This window comes from Oryx dammah, unplaced genomic scaffold (genome assembly GCF_014754425.2).
Source record: "Oryx dammah isolate SB20612 unplaced genomic scaffold, SCBI_Odam_1.1 HiC_scaffold_26, whole genome shotgun sequence".
Taxonomy (NCBI): Eukaryota; Metazoa; Chordata; class Mammalia; order Artiodactyla; family Bovidae; genus Oryx; species Oryx dammah.
In genome coordinates, this window is record NW_024070210.1 from 85730159 (window position 1) to 85752575 (window position 22417).

General features: G+C 42.6%; 1 long non-coding RNA gene across 1 annotated transcript; it reads left to right on the plus strand.

The window, feature by feature from the left end:
- Positions 1 to 3450: 3450 nt before the first annotated feature.
- Positions 3451 to 21802, plus strand: LOC120852510. Its single transcript, XR_005718578.1, has 2 exons — positions 3451 to 3566; positions 21418 to 21802. It is a non-coding gene; the product is annotated as an uncharacterized LOC120852510 (long non-coding RNA).
- The last annotated feature ends 615 nt before the right edge of the window (positions 21803 to 22417 follow it).

Here is a 22417-nt window from a genome sequence, read left to right on the forward strand (position 1 = left end):
ATATTGACATGGGTAGTCTCAGTTCTTACTTGATAAATCGTGTCCAACTCTTTACGACCCCATGGATCATACAGTCCATGGAATTCTCCAGGCCAGAGTACTGGAGTGGGTAGCCTTTCCCTTCTCCAGAGGATCTTCCCAACCCAGGGATGGAACCCAGGTCTCCCGCATTGCAGGGGGATTCTTTATCAGCTGAGCCACAAGAGAAGCCCTACTGGATAAGACCAGCTTCTTAACTGAAATCCCCTTTCTCATGGAAGTGGAGGCCTATTTTTGCCTGTTTTTGCTGTCTGTCCTTTCCATACTGTGAGTTCACTGTGGGTGGGGGCTAAGTTTTAAACTCCTAGATGTAGGATTCATTTGTTTTCTCTATGTTTACCAAAAAAAAAAAAAAAAACCCACTCAAATACCTTTTTTAATACATGGGGGATTTACTTAGTGAGCAGTCCTTGTGCTGTACACTTTTCCATATATGTAAGAACTGAATAATTAAGGGTTTTTGGTTTTTTTTTTTGGTAATACCCTTCTGTTGACCCTTATAGCTGTTGATTTTTTTTTTCCTTTTTACATCAAAATTCAAAAAAAGAGCTATTCGCACTCATTGTTTCTGATTCAGTTCAGTTCAGTTGATCAGTTGTGTCCGACACTTTGGGACCCCGTTGACTTTTTTTTAATGAACTTTTTTATTTGGAAAATTTCAAACATAAAAGAGAGAATTGTAGAGTATGAATCATTCAGCGATCATAAGCTCATAATCAATCATGATTTGTCCATACCCCATCCCACACACATTCCCATTGTATTATCTTGAACCAAATTTCAGACATTGTTATCATTTCATCAACAATTATTTTAGTATATGGCTTTAAAATATAAGACTTCTTTAAATCTGAAAAAATTATCCCATATTATCTAAAATATCATATTCTAAAACAACATAATAGCATAATATCTTAAAATCAACAATTAATTCCTTAACATCATTAAATATCCAATCAGGGTTCACATTCGCAACTGCCTCATAAATGATAGAACATGTTTTTTTCATTTGAAACAGGATCTGAATAGGACCCATATATTGCATTTTGTTGCTATCTACCTTAAATTTAATTTAGAGATTTCCTATCCCTCCCCTCCTTTTTTCCTTTGTCTTTTTTTAACTTATTCATTGAAGAAATTATCACTTTTGCTGTAGAGTTTCCTACAGTCTGAATTTTGCCGGTTGCATCTCCTTGATATGTTAACATATTCTTCCTATCCCTGTATTTTCTGTAACCTGTTGGCAGTTAGATCTGATGACTTGATCAGATTCAGCGTTGAATGTTTAGGCAAGAACAGTTGAGAGGTAGCATGGTGGTCTCCTGTTATAAAGCATAGATGGATGTCTAGTCATCTCTTTCTCATTTATCTCCATTTCTTTGTAACAATTGATGATTGTTGCCTTTCATTTCCTTAGTGCTTGCATGAGAATATTTTTTATAAACAGATACTTCCTCTTGTTCACTAGTTAGCTATCCTGGCATACAGTTTACATAGACAAGGCACGTCATTCTTGATTCTTTCTTTTTGTTTTCATTTGTTGATTTCAAAATAATGAATTGTTTCCCTCAGTTCAGTTCAGTTCAGTTTAGTCGCTCAGTCATGTCCGACTCTTTGTGACCCCGTGAATCACAGCACACCAGGTCTCCCTGTCCATCACCATCTCCTGGAGTTCACTCAAATTCACGTCCATCGAGTCGGTGATGCCATCCAGCCATCTCATCCTCTGTCATCCCCTTTTCCTCCTGTCCCCAGTCCCTCCCAGCATCAGAGTCTTTTCCAATGAGTCAATTCTTTGCATGAGGTGGCCAAAGTACTGGAGTTTCAGCTTCAGCATCGTTTCTTCCAAAGAACATCCAGGACTGATCTCCTTTAGGATGGACTGGTTGGATCTCCTTGCAGTCCAAGGGACTCTCAAGAGTCTTCTCCAACACCACAGTTCAAAAGCATCAATTCTTTGGCACTCAGCTTTCTTCACAGTCCAACTCTCACATGACCACTGGAAAAACCATAGCCTTGACTAGATAGACCTTTGTTGGCAAAGTGATGTCTCTGCTTTTGAATATGCTATCTAGGTTGGTCATAACTTTTCTTCCAAGGAGTAAGCGTCTTTTAATTTCATGGCTGCAGTCCCCATCTGCAGTGATTTTGGAGCCCAAAAAAATAAAGTCTGACACTGTTTCCACTGTTCCCCATCTATTTCCCATGAAGTGATGGGACTGGATGCCATGATCTTCGTTTCCTGAATGTTGAGCTTTAAGCCAACCTTTTCACTCTCCTCTTTCACTTTCCTTAAGAGGTTTTTTAGTTCCTCTTCACTTTCTGCATCCTCCAAAAGTAAACATTTTGGGTTTCAGGGGAAGTTTATTGTGTTACTACAAACTCATGGGTTTAAACATATTTCACATGTTTCTGTTCATTCTTATTAATGGAAATATTTTCCATCTAGCACATTGTGAAAGATCAAAAATTCTGAAAACATGCAGAGTTGGCGAGGCTGTGAAAAATGGTTCAACATCTGTGGACAGTAATTTAACAATATTTAACAAATCATAAAAGGCACATTTCCTTTGACACAATGATTTTACTTTCAGGAACTTATCCTACAAATGCACTCACAAGTATGCAAAGTGATGTATGTACCAAGTCTAAATAAACAAAAGCAGTCTTGTTTATTTTAGCAAAAACAAAGGTAAAGAGATACTTATGCAAAAAAATTAATAGCAGGATTATTTACAACAGCAAAAAGTGGAAGCAAGCCAAATGCCTATTGCTGGATGAGTGGATAAATAAAATTTGGTATACACATACAATGGAATATTATTTAGTCTTAACAAGGAAGCAAATTTCTGACACGCACTGCAATATGGATATGTTGGTTGCACAGCAATGTACATTCTTGAAGCTACTGAGCTGATTAAAATGATTAAGATGGTAAATTCTGTGTTGGGTATTTTGCCACAATTAAAATTTTTAATTTAAAAATATAAAGTAAATTAAAATTTAAAATTATTATTAACATGGGTTTTACCTTTCACCTTTCTACTGTGCAATGCTAGTTTTAAATACAAATATCATAGTATTCACACACAGAATTACACAATACAGAAATCACACGATTTCTGAGTTATGATTTGCCCCAGGGGTGTCTTGAACTGTCCAGAAGAGGCAAACGCTAGAAAGACAGAGGAAGATTAGAAAGAGGAAAGGAGTCCTCCCAATCCACCCCCAAGCTCAGAGACGGAGTACGCGGCGCTCCAGGGACAAGCGGACACTCTCTCTCCAGGACGGCCCCGCAGGGCGCATCCCTCCCGCAGGCAGGCAGCGAAGAAGGCCGGCGCCGGGCTGCTGGGTCCAGCTCCTGCCAGCTGCTGACTGCGGCGCCGCGCCCTCGCCGGGCGAAGTCTAGCGACCTCAGGCCAGGTGTCTCTCCTTCCCCAGGGCCCGCCGCGCACATCGGGGCAGACAAGCGACTCCCAACGGTACGGAGACCTTAGCGTCGGTCAAGCTCTCGCCCCTGGACCCGGGTGAGTGGGTGACCCTGAGCAGCCATGCAGGGGAAGGGATGGCCACAGTTACAGCCCCGCCCCGTCTCACAGCCGCGCCCAGAACCCAGCCGGGGTCGGAAGGGGGCAGCAGGGCCAGGGACACGGAGGCCGCGGAAGGCAGGATGGCGCAGGAACCAGGGCTTCTAGCCCCTGGCGCATGCTCCATTGTTCTAGGAGACTTCCTTCTGAAATGTAAATTCTAAGATACAGTTAGAGGGGGGCATCGCAACCCAGTCCAGTATTCTTGTCTAGAGAATGCCAAGGACCCAGAGCTGGCAGGCTACAGGGTCACAAAGGGTCAGAAACGACTGAAGTGACAGCAGGTAAGGTACAATTAAGGTTATCAAGGCAGTGACAGCAGAGCATTAAGTGAAATGCAAGGCACTTCCCAAGATGAGACGCCCCTGTTTGACTGCGCTGGCCACACACCCATGAAGCTGGCCCTGGTAAGTAGGGATCACAAGTATGGTAACATCCAAAGCAGTGTTGTCCAATAGAAATAAAACATGAGCCGCACATGTGAGCCACATTATGTAATTTTAAATGTTCTAGTGTCCAATAAAAAAGGTAAAAAGAAACAGATGAAAGTAATTTTAATAATATATTTTATTTTCCCTAACATATCCAAAATAATACTGAGCAGGGCTCTGTGGGTCTCCTGGGCACAGGACTTTCTGTGTCCTCCATTTCTTTGATTTTAGGAAACAGCCTTCATTCAGCCTCCATGACCTCCCCTGAGTTCCAGTCAGATTCAAGCAGCTGTTATTTAGGGAAGAGAATGGATGCCAGACAGGAAGAAACAGTCAAGAGCACCCTTTGGGCAAGGTCCTAGTTTCCAATCAAGGAATACATACAAACAATTCATATAAAACTTCTCACTGTCTTCCCCAAGTGAGGACACATGGTTTGAGGGCTTTAGCCCACTCTGTCCCCCTTTGCCTGGCAAAACAATAGAGTTATCCTTTTCTGCTTTACCCGAAACTGTATGCAAGATTTGATTTGGCACCAGTGTACAGAGAAGCTGAGCTTTTGGCATCAAAAAGTATTATCATCTCAATAAGTAATCATTATTAAAATTACTGAGGTTTTGTTTTTCATGTGAAGTCCTCAAAATTCATTATATATCTTACACTTAGGGCACATCTCCGTTGTTGTTGCTGCTGCTGCTGCTAAGTCGCTTCAGTTGTGTCTGACTCTGTGCAACCCCATAGACGGCAGCCCACCAGGCTCCCCCGTCCCTGGGATTCTCCAGGCAGGAACACTGGAGTGGGTTGCCATTTCCTTCTCCAATGCATGAAAGTGAAAAGTGAAAGTGAAGCCGCTCAGTTGTGTTGACTCTTCGCAACCCCATGGACTGCAGCCTACCAGGCTCCTCCGTCCATGGGATTTTCCAGGGAAGAGTACTGGAGCAGGGTGCCATCGCCTTCTCCGGCACATCTCGTTACAAGACCTCAATCGCCACATGTGTCTAGTGGCTGATAGAGTGCACAGGGCAGGTCTAGAGCATGAAAAAGGAAGTGGCTGGCTGAAGACTATGTGTAGTTGCCTCTGGGTGGCATAACATTAGCTGCTAAAACAGAAATACCAACTTTTGTCAATCATTTCCTGTGACTGGTGGAATTTGACAGCAGAATTCCTGTGAGTGATTGTGATGACTGCCATGAATACTGAGTCGCTATTTTAACACTGTTCAGTTCAGTTCAGTCGCTCAGTCGTGTCCGACTCTGCGACCCCATGAATCGCAGCACGCCAGGCCTCCCTGTCCATCACCAACTCCCAGAGTTCACTCAGACTCACGTCCATCGAGTCAGTGATGCCATCTAGCCATCTCATCCTCGGTCGTCCCCCTTCTCCTCCTGCCCCCAATCCCTCCCAGCATCAGAGTCTTTTCCAATGAGTCAACTCTTCGCATGAGGTGGCCAAAGTACTGGAGTTTCAGCTTTAGCATCATTCCTTCCAAAGAAATCCCAGGGTTGATCTCCTTCAGAATGGACTGGTTGGATCTCCTTGCAGTCCAAGGGACTCTCAAGAGTCTTCTCCAACACCACAGTTCAAAAGCATCAATTCTTCAGCTGAATTTAAAATATTCCTGTATATAACAGTGTCACCCAGACATTCATTAAAACAGTGGTTCTAATGCTAATGCTACAAAACAACTCCTATTCGATAAATATTAGAAGGGGAAGTTAGATGTGTCAATTACCAAGTTGTCGTTTTAGTCACTAAGTTGTGTCTGACTCTTTTGCGACCCCATGGACTGTAGCCCACCAGGCTCCTCTGTCCATGGGATTGCCCAGGCAAGAATACTGGAACATTGCCATTTTCTTCTCCAGAGGCTCTTCCTAACCCAGGGACTGAACTGCATCTCATGTATTCGCAAGCAGATTCCTTACCACTCAGCCACAAGGGAAGCCCCATTGCCAAGAGGGAAGCCAAATAACCAACCTTATGCTCCATTTGTTAATTTAGGAATGAATACCTTGGGAAATACTGGAAAGTTCTGAGAAGTAAAAATTAACATTTAAGAAGGTACACTTTAAAGTTTGCAAAAATGGCTACACAGACAAAAAGGAAGGAAAAACAAAACCTGGCCACATAGTTGCAAGCTCCAGGTCAAAGTAATGTGCACCTGAGCTGCTCTCGTTGTGCCTGTAAACACTCAGAACAAAAAACCCTGTTTTACATTTTGCATGTGTTTCTATAGAGGAAATTGCGTGCTGTGAAAACTGTGTCGTTAAGTAGGGTTTTATTTTCACTAGCCTTTCGCATTCAGGTAAAGAATCTCCCTGCAATGCAGGAGACCCAGGTTTGATCCCTGGGTGGGCAAGACCCCCTGGAGAAGGGAATGGCTAACCACTCCAGTATTCTTGCCTGGAGAATTCCCCAGACAGAGGAACCTGGTGGGCTATAGTCCATGGAGTTGCAAAGAGTCAGGACACCAGTGAGTGACAAACACTTTCACTTTCCCATTCAGAAGTTACAAAAGTTTACTGGCAGACTGAGCCTGCCATATAGTGGTAAGAATAGGAAACTACAGGCCATGTTAAAAATATTTAATACAAAGTATTTGATATATCGAAATAATAAGTGCAACAGAAAATAAACACCTGGAAATGCACCATCCAACTTAAGAACTAGAACATTACCTATAACGTATCCATCCATCTGTATGCCTTTTTCCTATCTTATCCTGCCTCACCAGAGATAATACTGGCTTGAATTTTATGTTGACCATTTTCTTGGTTTCTTAAAAAGGTTGTTTTATCATTTCTGTATGCATCCCTAAATGAAATATTGTCTAACTTGCTCATTTGAGCTTTATAAAAGTGGCATCATGATTTTACGTAGTTTTCTGCAACTTGCCTTTTTCATACATTCACTTGACCATGTTACATGTATAGCTGGAGTTGAGTCCCTGTGGAAAGAGACAGCTATTTATCCATTTACCCATTCTCCTGTCAATGGACATTTTGTAGCCTCCAATGTTTTGCCATCTTAACAGTACAGCAATGAATATTTTTATGCATTTTTAAGAATTTCTTTGTAAGATGTCTCGTTCAGTTTTACAAAATACATATATATAACCAAAGTGTCTTTCAGAGTTGTACCAATTTACACTCCATTTGTTGTATATAAAATGTTCCACTGATTTTCATCTTCAGCAGTACTTGGTTACTAAATGTCTTAATTGTTGCCGATGGAGTTATTGGCTGTGCTGGATCTTTGTTGCTGTGCAGGCTTTCCTTTAGTTCCCATGAGTGGGGGCTACTCTCTAGTCATGGTTGGGCCTCTCTTGTTGTAGGGCACAGGATCTAGGACACATGGCTTCAGTAGTTGTAGTTCCCAGGTTCTCAGTCGTGGCCCACAGGCTTAGTTGCTCTGTGGCCTGTGGGATCTTCCCAGATCAGGGATCAAACCCATGTCTTCTGCGTTGGCAGGCGGACTCTTCGCCACTGAGCCATCAGGGAAGCCTGGAAAATCAGTTTTCTTATCATGGCGTTGACTTGTATTTTCCTGGCTGTCAGTGAGGTCAAGCATAGTTTAATTTAAATAGGCGACTTATGTTTCCTTTTTCATAAAGTGCCTATTCACATTTTGCCCATTTTTAACTGGTTTGTCTTTTTCTTATTTTAAGCTTAAGATCTTAATCTGGAAATATATGTATGTGTGTGTATATATCGGAGAAGGTGATGGCACCCCACTCCAATACTCTTGCCTGGAAAATCCCATGGATGGAGGAGCCTGGTGGGCTGCAGTCCATGGGGTCTCGAAAAGTCGGACACGACTGAGTGAATTCACTTTCACTTTTCACTTTCATGCATTGGAGAAGGAAATGGCAACCCACTCCAGTGTTCTTGCCTGGAGAATCCCAGGGATGGGGGAGCCTGGTGGGCTGCTGTCTATGGCGTCACACAGAGTTGGACATGACTGAAGCGACTTAGCAGCAGTAGCAGTAGCAGTATGTGTGTGTATATATATATATATGTGTATATATATATATATATGTTTCTAGATTTAGCAACTTTGGTGAATTGTATTTAACAAGTTTGGTTTGGTAAACTCTCTGATCAATTGTCATAATTTATCCACAGATTCTTTGAGGGTTTTCTATATATACAATTATGTTAGCTGCAAATAATGACAGTGTTGTTTCCTTCTTTCTCCTATCTGCCTTGCCCCTGTCTTGTGGAGCAGAAGAGGTGATAACAGATACTTTTGTTTCATTCTGCTCTTAAAGGAATGATGCTTTGAATGATTCAGCATTATAAATGATGACTATTGTCTTCTTTTTCTTCTTCTTTTTTTTGCTTTTTGGCCATACTATGTGGTATGTGGGATCTTAGTTCCCTGCTGCTGCTAAGTCACTTCAGTCATGTCCGACTCTGTGCGACCCCATAGACGGCAGCCCACCAGGCTCCTCTGTCCCTGGGATTCTCCAGGCAAGAACACTGGAGTGGGTTGCCATTTCCTTCTCCAATGCATCAAAGTGAAAAGTGAAAGTGAAGTCGCTCAGTCGTGCCCGACCCTCAGCGACCCCATGGACTGCAGCCCATCAGGCTCCGCAGTCCGTGGGATTTTCCAGGACCAGGGGTCAAACCTGTGTCCCCTGCAGTAGTAGCTTGGAGTCCCAACCACTGGACTGTCAGGGAAGTCCCTCCTGTAGGCTTTTTTTTTTTTTTTAAGATTACATTTTAATGTTAGGAAGTTTTGTTTTATTCCTGCTTTTCTAAGAGTTTTGTTTTTTTTTTAATCAAGAATGGATGTTAACTTTTACTGACTGCCTTTACTACATCTATTTAGATAATTATACAACTTCTCCTTTAACCCATTAATGTGATGAATTAAAGTTATGGCTTTTAATGTTAAATGATCCAAATATTCTTGGGATAAATCCAGCTTAGTTATGATGAATTGCCCTTAATATAAGCTGTTGGACTTGATTTGCTAGTAGTTTGTTTATAATATTTCCATCTATGTTCATGAGGGATTCTGGTCTGAATTTTCTTTTTCATACAGTTCTTGATTGATTTTATTTCAAGGTTTTACTAACCTATATGAGTTGAGGAGCAGTGCTTTATTTTATATTCTTTATGTGAAATTAGAATCATTTGTTCTGTGAAAATCTGCTAGGAATTGCCTGAAAAATGGCAAGGCTTGTTTTTTGTTTTTAAGACATTGAAACTGATTTAATTTCCTTAATACTGTTGGAAACTCAAGCTTTCTTGTAACAGCTTTGATAAGTTGTATCTTTCTAGAAATGTTTCCCTTTTTAATAAGTTTTTAAATTCATTGATGTAATGTCCTTTATAGTATGCTCATTTTATCTGTTTAATCTCTTCTATATTTGCAGCTTTCTTCAGTTCTCTGTTCCTATTATTATTTGTTTATGCATGCTGCTTACTACCCTCTTTTGTAATGAATCTTACCAAAAGTTTGTCTATTTTATCTGGCCTTGGCTTGTTGATCATCTCTATTGTATATTTGTTTCATTTCATAAATTTTTGCTCTTATCTTTATATCTACTCTTAAACTTTCTTTGTGTTTATTCTATTGGGTTTTTTTTTTTTTTCTCTTAGTGCGAAAACTAGCTCATTAATTTTCAGCCTTTTTAATGTAAATATCTAAAGCAATAAATTTCCCTGTAATTACCATTTTTGCTACACCCACCAGTTTTAATACCTACAATTTTCATCATGTACCACATAGTGGTTTCTATACAACTTTTAATTTCTATTATATCTTACTTGACTCATAAATTATATAGAAATGTACTTTCTAATTTTCAAAACTTAGAGGATGCTGTCATTTATCTTTCTGTTAAAGACTTTTAATTTAATTGCATAAGCTCTATCCATGATCATAGGTCATAAAATGTGATTTATGTGAATCAAATTCTTTGAAATTTGTTGAAACCGGCTTTATGGCCTTTTATATAGTCAATTTTTGGAAATGTTCCATGTGCACTGGAAAAGAATGTCTATTCCTTGATTGTTGGATGTAGAGTGATTTATAAATATCCACTAAATCAAGCTGGTTGATTGTGTTATTCCAGTCTTTTTTGACCCATTAATAATTGAGAGCTCTGTATTGAAATCTCCCACTATGTTAGTGGATTAGTCAACTTCTATCCATAGTTCTGTACATTTCATTTTGTGTATTTGTATATTATTTTAGTAGGCACCCACAACTTTAGAACCATTATATTTTCCTGATGGATTAAACCTTGTATCATTAAACTGATAAATACATTTTTGCTTTATAGTCTATTTTATCTAATATCAATATAATCACACCAGCTTTCTTTTAATTAGCTTTTGCTTTTGTTCATCATTTTATGTTCATCCTTTCTCTGTCTTTTAATTTTAGGTGTGTCTAGATTTTTAAAAATCTAGATCTGAGCTCTCTTAACTCTTTGTCCCTTTTATACTTGTGGTTCCCCCCCCCCCCAACTTTTTTTTTTTAATTGGCTGCGCTGGGTCTTCGTTGCTGTGCGAGGGCTTTCTCTAGCTGTGGAGAGCAGGGGCTGTTCTATAGTTGCAGTGGGTGGGCTCTCCGTGGCTTCTTCTGTTGCGGAGCACAGGCAGGCTCTAGAGCATGTGGGGTTCAGTAGTTTTGGCTTAAGGGCTCCAGAGCTGGGGGGCAGTAGTTGTGATGCACAGGCTTAGTTGCTTTGGGGGCATGTGGAATCTTCTCTGCGTGGGGATGGAACATTGTTTCTCCTGTGTTAGCAGGCAGATTCCCAACCACTGGACCACCAGAGGAGTGCCATACTTGCGACTACGGAAAATATTTCTACCATCTTAATGTTTATTTTTCACTTGTTCTCCTTTTCTAAATTTCTCCATTTTTCCCCCCAAACTGACTTTGTTTTATTACTCTATTTTGTCCTCTACTGGTGTGGCGGTTATACTATCTCTGTTTTTAGTAATCATTCTTGAACTTTTACCAGGTACGTTTAACAAAGTCTAAAGTGATCAATATCCGAACCTTTCCAAGAAGAACTCCGAGCACTCTTCCTCCTCTTACCAGCCTTACCTCTCTTTCCCCACCTATAAATTATTATTGTCCAGTATTTGTGCCTGTCCTTTTCAACCCCACACATTACATGTCATCACCATCTTTCATTAGCAGTGTTTTGCAGTTATTTTAACTGCTATTTAACTGTTTATTTAAATAAATAGTTTATTTTACTGTTATCTGGGTTAGCAGTTATTTTCTCTCTGTACCTTGAAGATTCCTTTCTGTCTCTTAGATTCACTGTTACTGTTACTGTCTGATTTGTGGTTTCTTTGCAGGCAGTCTTTCTTTTCTCTCTAGCTGCTTTTAACAATGTTGCCTGTAATGCTCTGTGCTTTCTCTACAATATGTCCATGTGTATGTCTTTTTTAAACCTGCTGGATGCATGTTCTTTTTCTCCTGTCCCTGTGTTGGTGTCTTTTATCAGATCTGGAAATTCTTAGCCATTAGCTTTTCAAACATTGCTTCTTCTTTATTCTCTCCTTCTGGGATTCTGATTGGATATATTTTAGACCTTCTCATTCCATCTGTTCTTCCCTTAACCTCTCACTGGTATTTCTCATCTCCTTGACTCTCTGTGCTGCATTCTGGTCATTTTCTCAGATCTATCTTCCAGTTCATTAATTCATCGTCCAGCTATGTATAATCTGTTGTTTAGTCTGTCTATTGAGTTTTTAATCTCAACAACTAAATTGTTATGTTCTATTTGCTCCCTTTTGAGATGTGTCTCGTCCTTTTCAATAGTCTCTTTGCCTTGCTCATTTAAAAAAATAACAACTCTACCGAGATATAATTTGCAAATAGTAAGATTCACCCTTTGAAAGTGTACAATTCACATTCACAGAAGTTGTGAAATAATTACCATGAATTCTTGAAAAATTCTATCACCCTGAAAAGAAACTCTATACTCATTAGCAATAACTGCCAGTTTCCTTCTACCCTTGTCTCCCAAAAAGCACTAATCTATTTTCTTTCTCTTTGGATATGCCTATTGGAGACAATTCACATGAATGGAACCATACAACATATATATAAACCTTCTATAACTGTTTTTTTTATCTAGCAAAATGTTTCCAATTTTCATCTACAGTTTAGCAAATATCCTTACTTTGTTCCTTCTTGTGGCTGAATAATATTCCATTATATGGGTCTACCATATTGTGTTTATTTATTTACCAGTCGATGGACATTTGGGTTGTTACTACTTTGGGAGTATTATGAATAATGCTGCCATGAACATTTTTGTGTGTTTTTGTGTGAATATATATTTTCTTTTCTCTTGGTTATATACCTATATATCTAAGTTATGTAATAGCTCTATTTAACAGTGTGAGAAATTGCCAGAAGGTTTTCCCATGGGGATGCACAATTTTCCAATCCTACTAGCAATGGGATTGTCTATTTTTGGCTCTGCTGGGTCTTGTTGCTTATGTGGGCTCTCTCTAGTTGTGGTGAGGAGGGGCTTCTCTCCACTTGTGGTGCGCCAGCTTCTCATTGTTGTGGAGCATGGGCTCTAGAGCTCACAGGCTTCAGTAGTTGGTGGTGCGTGGCCTTAGTTGCCCTGCAGCATGTGGAATCTTCCCGAACCAGGGATCAAACCCATGTCCCCTACATTGGCAGGTGGATTCTTAACCACCGGACCAGCAAGGAAGTCCCCATCTTTTATTTCTTTAAACACTTCCCTTCTAGTTATTTATATCTTCTTCTATCTGAAAATTGCAGAATCTAAAAACCATAGAAATCTATTGATAAATGTGTTCTATTTTGTCTTCTATTCATGGTAGCATATTTCCTTCTATATTTGAGGATATATTTCTGTGAAAATATAAGGTAGGGTTTTTTCTTCTCTTCATTAGTATATCCCCATCTAGAACAATGACTGATACATAACAGGTGCTCAACAAATCTGTTAAATGAACAAATGAGTCTTAAGGACCTAAGCAGGAAGGTAAACCCCAGAGAAGAATGCATTTGCTTCTGCTTAGTGCCAAGATCGGAGAAGGCGATGGCACCCCACTCCAGTATTCTTGCCTGGAAAGTCCCATGGACGGAGGAGCCTGGTGGGCTGCAGTCTGTGGGGTCACGAAGAGTCAGATACAACTGAGCGACTTCACTTTCACTTTTCATTTTGATGCATTGGAGAAGGAAATGGCAACCCACTCCAGTGTTCTTGCCTGGAGAATCCCAGGGACAGGGGAGTCTGGTGGGCTGCTGTCTCTGGGATCGCACAGAGTCGGACACAATTGAAGCGACTTAGCAGCAGCAGCAGCAGCAGTGCCAAGATGCCTACAGACCCAGGGCTATGGTTAGCCTCTATCAATCAGGCTCTCCTTGGGAAAACAGAAACCAAATACTCTATGTATTCTGAGTGTACCACCTTTGTCCAGTCAGAAAATGGAAACCACACAGTGATTTAAACAGTATGTTTAATATCAAGAATTACTAAGCTAAGATAAAAGAGTAACTATAAGATATAAAAATAACTATAATGCAGAGACTCCCCTGGTGGTCCAGTGGAGGACTCCACACTCCCAATGCACAGAGCCCAGGTTCCATCCCTGGTCACGGAACTAAATCCCATAAACCACAACTAACAGTTGGCATGTCACAACTAAAGATCCTGTTGCTGGCCAAAATCTTGGCCTTCTCTGGCCACCAAAGCTGAATAAAAAACATACGGAGAGTTTGGAGGAAAAAGAAAGGTGGCTTTAGTTCTCAGCAGGTGGAGAGGGGAACAGCGTAGGCTCAGACCTCAAGAACTGACCCCTCCATGAGGAGTCTAGGGGCTTACATAAGGCAAGAGCTGGCTGTCAGGAGTCAGTGACAAGGAACAAAGATGATAGGATCTTGATTTCTTCCTCTTCCTTTATTTCAAAGACAGTCATAGGCTGGTGTCAGTAACACAGTAATTGAGTCTGGCAGTTCCCTGTCTCTGTGGCCTTCTTTCTGATGCGTAACTACAAGGGGAAGGGTGTTGTAAGGGTAAACACCAGATAGGGAATGTATTTAGCATAGAGTCAAAGCAAAAATTCTTAAAGAGTTGGGAACACCAGAATACCTTACCTGCCTCCTGAGAAACCTGTGTGCAGGTCAAGAAGTAATGGTTAGAATCGACCGTGGAACAACAGACTGGTTCAAAATTGGAAAAGGAGTATGTCAAGGCTGTATATTGTCACTCTGGTTATTTAATTTATGTGAAGAGTACGTCATGCAAACTGTTAGGCTGGATAAAGCACAAGCTGGAATCAAGATTGCTGGGGAAAATATCAGCAACCTTAGATATGCAGATGGCACCACCCTTATGGCAGAAAGCAAAGAGGAACTAAAGAGCCTCTTGATGAATGTGAAAAAGGAAAGTGAAAAAGCTGGTTAAAACTCAACATTCAAAAAACTAAGATCATGGCATCTGGTTCCATCACTTCATGGCAAATAGATGGGAAAACAGTGACAGATTTTATTTTCTTGGGCTCTAAAACCACTGTCGACGGTGACTGCAGTCATGAAATTAAAAGATGCTTACTCATTGGAAGAAAAGCTATGACAAACATAGACACTATTAAAAAGCAGAGGCTTTACTTTTCTGACAAAGGTCCATATAGTCAACGCTATGGTTTTTCCAGGTGTCACGTATGGATGTGAGAGTTGGACCGTAAAGAAGTCTGAGTGTCAAAGAACTGATGCTTTCAAACTGTAGTGTTGGAGAAGACTCTTGAGAAATCAAACCAGTCCATCCTAAAGGAAATCAACCCTGAATATTCATTGGAAGGACTGATGCCAAAGCTGAAGCTCCAATACTTTGGCCACCTGATGCAAAGAACTGACTTGAAAAGACCCTGATGCTGGGAAAGATTGAGGGCAGGAGGAAAAGGGGATGACAGAGGACGAGATGGTCGGATGACATCACTCACTCAATGGACATGAGTTTGAACAAACTGCAGGAGATGGTGAAGGACAGAGAAGCCTGACGTGCTGCAATCAATCCATGGTGTCGCAAAGTCAGACATGACTGAGCGACTGAACAGCAACAAAGGAAAAAATGTGACTTGTAGCTCCTGCAGAGTTAGAGGGCAGAAAAACAAACTTAGTTACAGACATTCAGAGTTAGGAGCAGTTAAAGTGAAAACTAGGAATGTTCAGGCCTGCTCACTGTTCTCTTTATCTTCTTTGTTCTCAGGAAAGGGAAAGAGAAAAACTCATTCCTCTGTTTTCCTTTTGGCTGCAACAATCCCACATGCCATTAACGAAAATCAAAGATCCTGCGTCCCATAACTAAGACCTGGCACAGCGAAATAAATATATAAAATATTAAAAATATATAAGCAAAATAAAACAGGACTATTATTTTAAAAAAAGGGGGGGTGGAATATAGTGCTGAGAGAAAGTACCTAAGGAAGGACAAACTATGAAGGGGAGCTCCCTTCCCAAAGCTGGGGTTCAGACCACACTGAAGATGTGGTTGCAGACCACTGTATGGCATAGAAGTTTGAAAGGTAGCCTGGGCCAGATGGGTAGCCTGTCCTCAATGTCTGAAAAGGCAAGAAGCAACCCAGTGAAGCACAGGTGAGCAGTGCCCAGGGCGCAGGTTGTCAGGCATGCAGGTGTGCAGAGGGAATTTAGCACCACTGTAGGAGGGAGGCCTGCAATCCACTGTCTGTGTCTGAGCGCCGTGGGAGGTGATCACCAGACCAAGCAGGAGCTGGGAGTCACTGAGAGATTGTGTGTTCTTGGTGTGTGTGTGGGCAGCGCACCACCCGAATCGCTCCCATCCATACCACCCTCCAACGTACAGCACCAGTACCAGAAGGAGAAACCTTTCCTCCTCCAGTGTCCTTCCAGTGCCATTACTGAAAACTTAACATCAGGCTCGTCCATGATCACAGAACAGGTATTGAAAAGTAAATTTGGAACAAGAGAGAATAAAGTGATAGTTGGCATGCCAAGCATCTCAGTTTTGGATACAGGAAATCAGAGGTTTATATAACCCTTGGAAGCCTTGGGGAAGCAAAGGTAAGGGAACCTTCAACTGCAACTTCAGTCTGTAGCACCCACGAGGGTGGTTCTCAGGCTTGCCTGAAGGCCACCCTAATCTCAAGAGCCTCTGGGAAGCGCCCCTCACCCCCACCCCTCACCCTCTCAGGGGGCAGCATGTTGCAGGTGAGTCTCAAGAAGCACATCCTGAAGCTACCATGAACTCATGCCTTTTCACGAGTCTACAACTCCCCTGGAGAACTGTGCACCTGCCTTTGGAATCTCTACCAGTGGCCGCTCACGTGCAGCCTCTATTGGAACCCCACAGGGCAGAGGATTCTGGGAAGCAGAGGGTTCTGGGAAATGTCGTTTCCGCTTCTCCTCAGTGAGGCAGAGGAAACCTCCGAGGTGGAAAGTGGAAGTGAAGTCACTCAGTCGTGTCCGACTCCTTTCGACCCCATGGGCTGGGGCCTACCATGCTCCTCCATCCATGGGATTTTCCAGGCAAGAGTACTGAGGTGGGTTGCCATTTCCTTCTCCAGAGAATCTTCCCGACCCAGGGATCGAACGCGGGTCTCCCGCATTGTAGGCAGATGCTTTACCGTCTGAGCCACCAGGGAAATCCATAGAGGTGGAGCCAGTAACAAAAGACGATCCCTTAAACTGAGCTAAGGTGGAATCCTGAGGCAGATCCCTTCTGTTGCCACTGGCCCAAGGGCAGGCTTCCCAGAAGCAGCTACAATGGGCCTTTGCCCTTAGGGCTGCCCAATCTTTGCTTTCTAATCAGCGCTCCTTCTTCCAGTCTCAGGCCCATGGTTTTTGTTTGTTTAATTTTAGTGGTGAGGAAACGATGACTTCCTTCACTATCTGCAGACCCAGCAGTGCATTAAATTTTTTTTTTGCTTTTTCAGGATCCAGTTGTTTTATAGGGAGGGATCCCTTCTAGGAATCAAGCCCATTACACCACCAAGAGGATCCAGGCTACTTTTTATTTTTAAATATGTATTTATTTGACTGCCTCAGGTTTTCGTTACAGCAAGCAGGGTCTTTCATTGTGACTTGTGGCATGTGGGTGTTAAGTCACTTCAGTCATGTTCGATTCTTTGCAACCCCATGGACTGTAGCCTGCCAAGCTCCTCTCTTCATGGGATTTTCCTGGCAAGAATACTGGAGTGGGTTGCCGTGCCCTTCTCCAGAGGATCTACCCGCCCCAGGGGTCGAACCCACATCCCCTGTATTGGAAAGTGATTTCTTCATCACTGGACCACCAGGGAAGTCCCCAGGCTGCTTTTTAAAAGAATGATTCCAACTCAGCAAGGTTCTAAAGTCAGTGGAACAATTTTAATGCCACTGCTCACAATAGAAGAAATACTAAGAAATAAGTGATTCAAATTTGTAGCTCTATCACAGAGGCTTGTGAGGATCTGATGAAAGCTAGAGGCTCCACAATGTATTTGTATCCTCAAAACATGTTGCATACAATTTCAGGTGGTACAAAGTCCTCTGCTGCCCATCTGTGGACCCTGTCCATGGAGACTAAGAACTTGACGAAAGAGAAATAAGATCCGTACAAAATGTTAGTCCAGCTTTTATAAAGAGGGCAAAGCAGTTGGCATTTTTCTCCCAGTGCTGTTCTAAACATTAATAAAAGCATTTCTAACTATACGTTCACTGCTCACCATTTCTAGCATATTAGTTTTAAATCACATTAAAGACATAAAGTTTTTCTTGTTGCACAAGAAAATTTGCAGTGGAAGAGGGCTCCTTGTGTAATTAAGGTCTACAGGCTCTGTGCCTGTTTCATAAGGACTGAGCAGGGTTTTACTAACAAGTTATTATAAAGGTTTGTTTGTAATAACTTTACTTATTTTCATTTTACATTTTCATCATTTAATTTATGTCAGAGCCTTAATCAGGAAGCCACCTCAAACTATGTTTCATGGGGAAAAGGCACTTTTATGCTGTGGTCAATTTTTTTCAGGAATGCCCTGGGGAAAAAATTGGATTGTCTTGTTTCGTGTGTTTTAGCCTTGTCTCCCCACCCCAACCCCAAACCCAACTACCTTATGGGTTACCCAGGGAAGGGAAGGCAAAGCAGGGAGACCTGGAATTCATCCTGGCTTCTGCTGGGTAACCTCACATCACATCTTCAAGTTTCTGTTGAATCATCTGTCAAAAAGTAATGACAGTACCCAGAGTGGGTGGGCAAGAAGTGTAAGGTTGTGAGAAATATTGGTTCCTTGTGCACTATTCCGGTACAGTTCAGCAAATGCTTATTGACTGATTGGGTAACTGAGAATTGGCTCTGGTTAGACATCCAGCTAAGAAAAGGGATCCTGCTTTGTCTGCTGGGTCTGTTCAGCCTTTTGACTTGCCCATTGTTTGATGGAGGATATTGTAGCCAAACTAATGAATAGTTAATTGAAAGCCAGGCAGGTAGGGCTTTTTGCTTTGGGTGGAAACTTAATTCCCAGACAATATATACATTATGTATAGACTGCCTGTACCTACGTCTGCATGTGGTACTCAGGCCAGAGCCCCACACAGGAAGATGATGGAAAGGCAGGGAAAGATGAGACATCGGATGGGGGTGAATGACCCAGTTTAAAACTTCCCTCTCACATCGCAGACGTGAGGAAACTCCAGACCATGGGAGCGAAACGTACAACTTGATTTGTCATCAGGGTGATAATGTCGTGGTTACCTCTGCTGTTGTCCAGAAGGTAGTCTTTTTTGAGGCCTACTGCTGGGCACAGTGGCTTTCCCAGATGGCCAGTTGGTGTAGTGGTGCAAAATCTGCCTGTCAATGTGGGGGCACAAGAGACAACGGGTTTGATCTCTGGGTCGGGAAGATCCCCTGGAATAGCAAATGGCAACCCTTTCTAGTATTCTAACCTGGAGAATTCCATGGACAGAGCCTGCAGGGTTACAGTCCAAGGGTTCAAAAAGAGTAGAACATGACTTAGGGACTGAGGATGCATACATGCTGAGCTGAGCATCTGAAGTTTTTTAAGATTAAAGATCATGTGAAATGGTGTTTCAATTTCCAGTTTGCAGTTTTGAAGTTTTTTTTTTTTAATGTGGAACTATTTTCAAAGTCTTTATTGAATTTGCTACAGTATTGCTTCTGTTTTATGTTTTGGTTTCCTAGCTGCCAGGCATGTGGGATCCTAGCTCCCTGACCAGGGATCAAACCCACACCCCCTGCACTGGAAGGCTAGGCCAGTGCTTGACTGCCAGGGAAGACTCTGCTGTTTCTTATAAAGCTAAAGGTACAATTACCATTGGAACGAGCAATCCCATTCCTAGAGAAATAAGATATCAGTCCACACAAAGACTTGTATGTGAATGTTCTTAGCAGCTTTATCACAGTAGCCCCAAAGTGGAAACAACTCAAATGTCCCTCAAGTGGATTAACAAACCATGGTACATCCAGACAATATCATTCTACTGGGTAATAAAAAGAACTGAACTCTTGAAATGTACCAAAATACAAATGAATCTCAAAAGCATCATACTGAGTGGGAAAATCCAGAAAGAAAAAGCTAGATGGTTCCATTTATATGAAATTTAAGAAAATACAAAACTATGGTGACATAAAGATGATCAGTGGTTGTCGGGATTGGTGATGATAGAAAGGAGGGACTGAAACCAGGGCCTAGCCCATACCAACTGTACAATAGATGTTATCAGTAGTTGTTAAGAGTGAAAGAAAAGGACCTGAGTTCCTTTCTGGCATTAAACCCATGGACTCCCAAAGCAGGAAGCACCACATAAATTCTGGTTTTAGAAGCTCACAGTAGCCTTTTCCACCATAGGCTCAAGAGCATGTCCTTAGAAATTCTTTTGAAGGAAGACTTTTGAGCCCACTGACGTGTTTTATAAAATAAGTCTAAGATGAAACTTCAGTAAACTTTACTAATATTCACATAAGAGCCAGGATGTGGACAGTGGCAGGCCCTGGTACCCTCTCAGCTTTGCCCAGCTCTCAGTGGCAGATGTGGGGCGGGGGGGTTGTGTGGCAGTGGGGAGGCTGAGAATAATTCAGCTCTGGGCTCCAACGGGAAGACAGACTTCCAGAGGTTTGAGTTTACAACAAATGTAGAAAAGAATGATCTCTTTTATTAAGGCATGGAAGAGCGCAGACTCTTATTTTAGGGCTTTTGTTGAAGCCCAAGGTAATGAGCCACCCGCTTCTTCCCTGGCCTGTCTGGCCAGAGAGGGAGCAGCTGTGACTCTGGAGCATCTGGCCTCACTGATGGGCCCAGGGGAGGCACCTGCCTCAAGCTGGTCCAACCAGAACCTCCACGAGAGCTCAGCATTGGGCCCAGAAGAGTCCAGGCTGACTCTGCTTGCCTCCTGGATGGAAGCGAGGTGAACTTGGAAGTTGCTGGCTGAGGCCATTTGATGCCGATGCTCCCTAGGGCACAGGGAGAGCCAGTTTCAGAGAGAGAGAAAGGGATGGAACAGAAGCAGAGTTGGAGGGAGATGGCTTCCGGGGTTCTCTGAGTCCAGGTCCTGGTCTCATCTGTTCCCCAAGGCCCAGATGCACCCTGGTACCTAGATTCCATAAGATGCCCATGCCCCTATAATATAGAATTGCTTTTCGCCTTTGACCTGGCCCCCGGTGTTTCTAGCAGTCACGGCCACACGAATCTTAGTGAGATGGCCCTAGCGCCCGTCATGTGTTTGCAGTCTCTCCCCCATGGACGGTAGCCCGCCCAGTTCTTCAGTCAGTGGGATTCTCCAGGCAAAAATACTGGAATGGGTGGCCATTTCCACCCCAGGGGATCTTCCCAACCCAGGAATTGAACCTGCATCTCCCTTCATCTCCTACACTGGCAGGCGGATTCTTTACCACTGAACCACCTGGGAAGCCCATAGAGTTAGTCATACAGAGTGAAGTCAGTCAGAAAGAGAAAAACAGATATTGTATTACTAACACATATATGTGGAATCCAGAAAAATGGTGCAGGTGAAGCCATTTGCAGGGCAGGAACAGAGATGCAGACGTAGGGAGGACAGGTGGACACTGTGAGGGAAGGAGAGAGAGGGACGAAGTGGGAGGTTAGGATCGACATATATACATTCCCATGTGCAAAATAGGTAACTGGTGGACTTCTGCTATATAGCACAGGAAGCCCAGCTCAGTGACCTGCGATGATCTAGAGGGGTCAGATGAGGGGGTGGGGGAGAGGTCAAGGAGGTGGGGGATATATATGTACATATAGCTGATTCACTTCACTGTACAGCAGAAACTAACCCGAAATTGTAAGGCGATTATATTAAATTTTTTTAATGAAAATAATTGGAGGTCATAACCTCCTTCTGTCTCTTCCCCCAGTGTGGTCACCCTTCAAGCTTCCTTAAGCCTGGAGGAGCGTGTCCTACAGGTGACACCAGCTGGTAGAGAAAGCCAGTCTCCATCTCCTGTGGTCCCTCTTCCCCAGGGTCTGTCCTCGTGCTGTAAGCCCTGTTTCCCACGAGCAGATGTCCCTGAATCGGGCCTTTCCTGACTGCCTTTCCACCAGCATTACTGCACCTTTCCCGCCCCATTTCCTCTCTGTCTGCCCTCCTGTGTCCCAGCTTCTGAGTTTAGAACTCCGGGTGTCATGCCTCCCAGGTGGTGGCTACAGTCTGACAGGGGACTTCAAAGCCTTCCTGAGAGATGATGAATATTAGCTGAACCTATTGTAATCATTTCATAATATGCTTTAATCAAACCATCATGCTGTGTGCCTGAACTTGCGCAGTGATGTATGTCAGTTATTTCTCAATAAAACCGAGTAGGGGAAGCCTTCGGGGGAGGGGGCAGAGTAGTGTGGGAAGATGTTTTGGGAAAAGAAATATTTTCAGAAGTCCTTATGTAAACTTGATAGAAAGATGAGGATCCATCTCACCAGATTTGGAGTGAGAAGCCTAGAGTCTAGTCCTGTCTTTGCTTCTAACTCTGTGCGACTTCAGGCTTAGTGTCTTCAGTAGCAGGATGGCAGAATTGAATGAGATCAAAGGCTTTGGGGAGCCTTGTTGAGGGTGCCTCGATCATTGCCTTGGAACTGGCAGGGGGAAGAAAAACAGATGACACCTGGGGCCCTGTTTCTCTTCACTTAGAGTGGCCTCACTTCTATCTGTTTTATACACTGAACATCCTTCTCAAGTGTTATCTTATCTCCGGTTTCCAAAGAAGCAGATCTTGAGGCAGAAATGTCTGTGCCAACACTTTATGGGGGAGTGTGATGCTGCAGAAGCAGACCTGAGGGAAAAGCCGGGTGAGAAAGAGAAGTGGGAGAGGCCAGAGGGCTTGGCTGGCCCCCCTGATGCTCAATCTTGCGGGACCTTCTTCA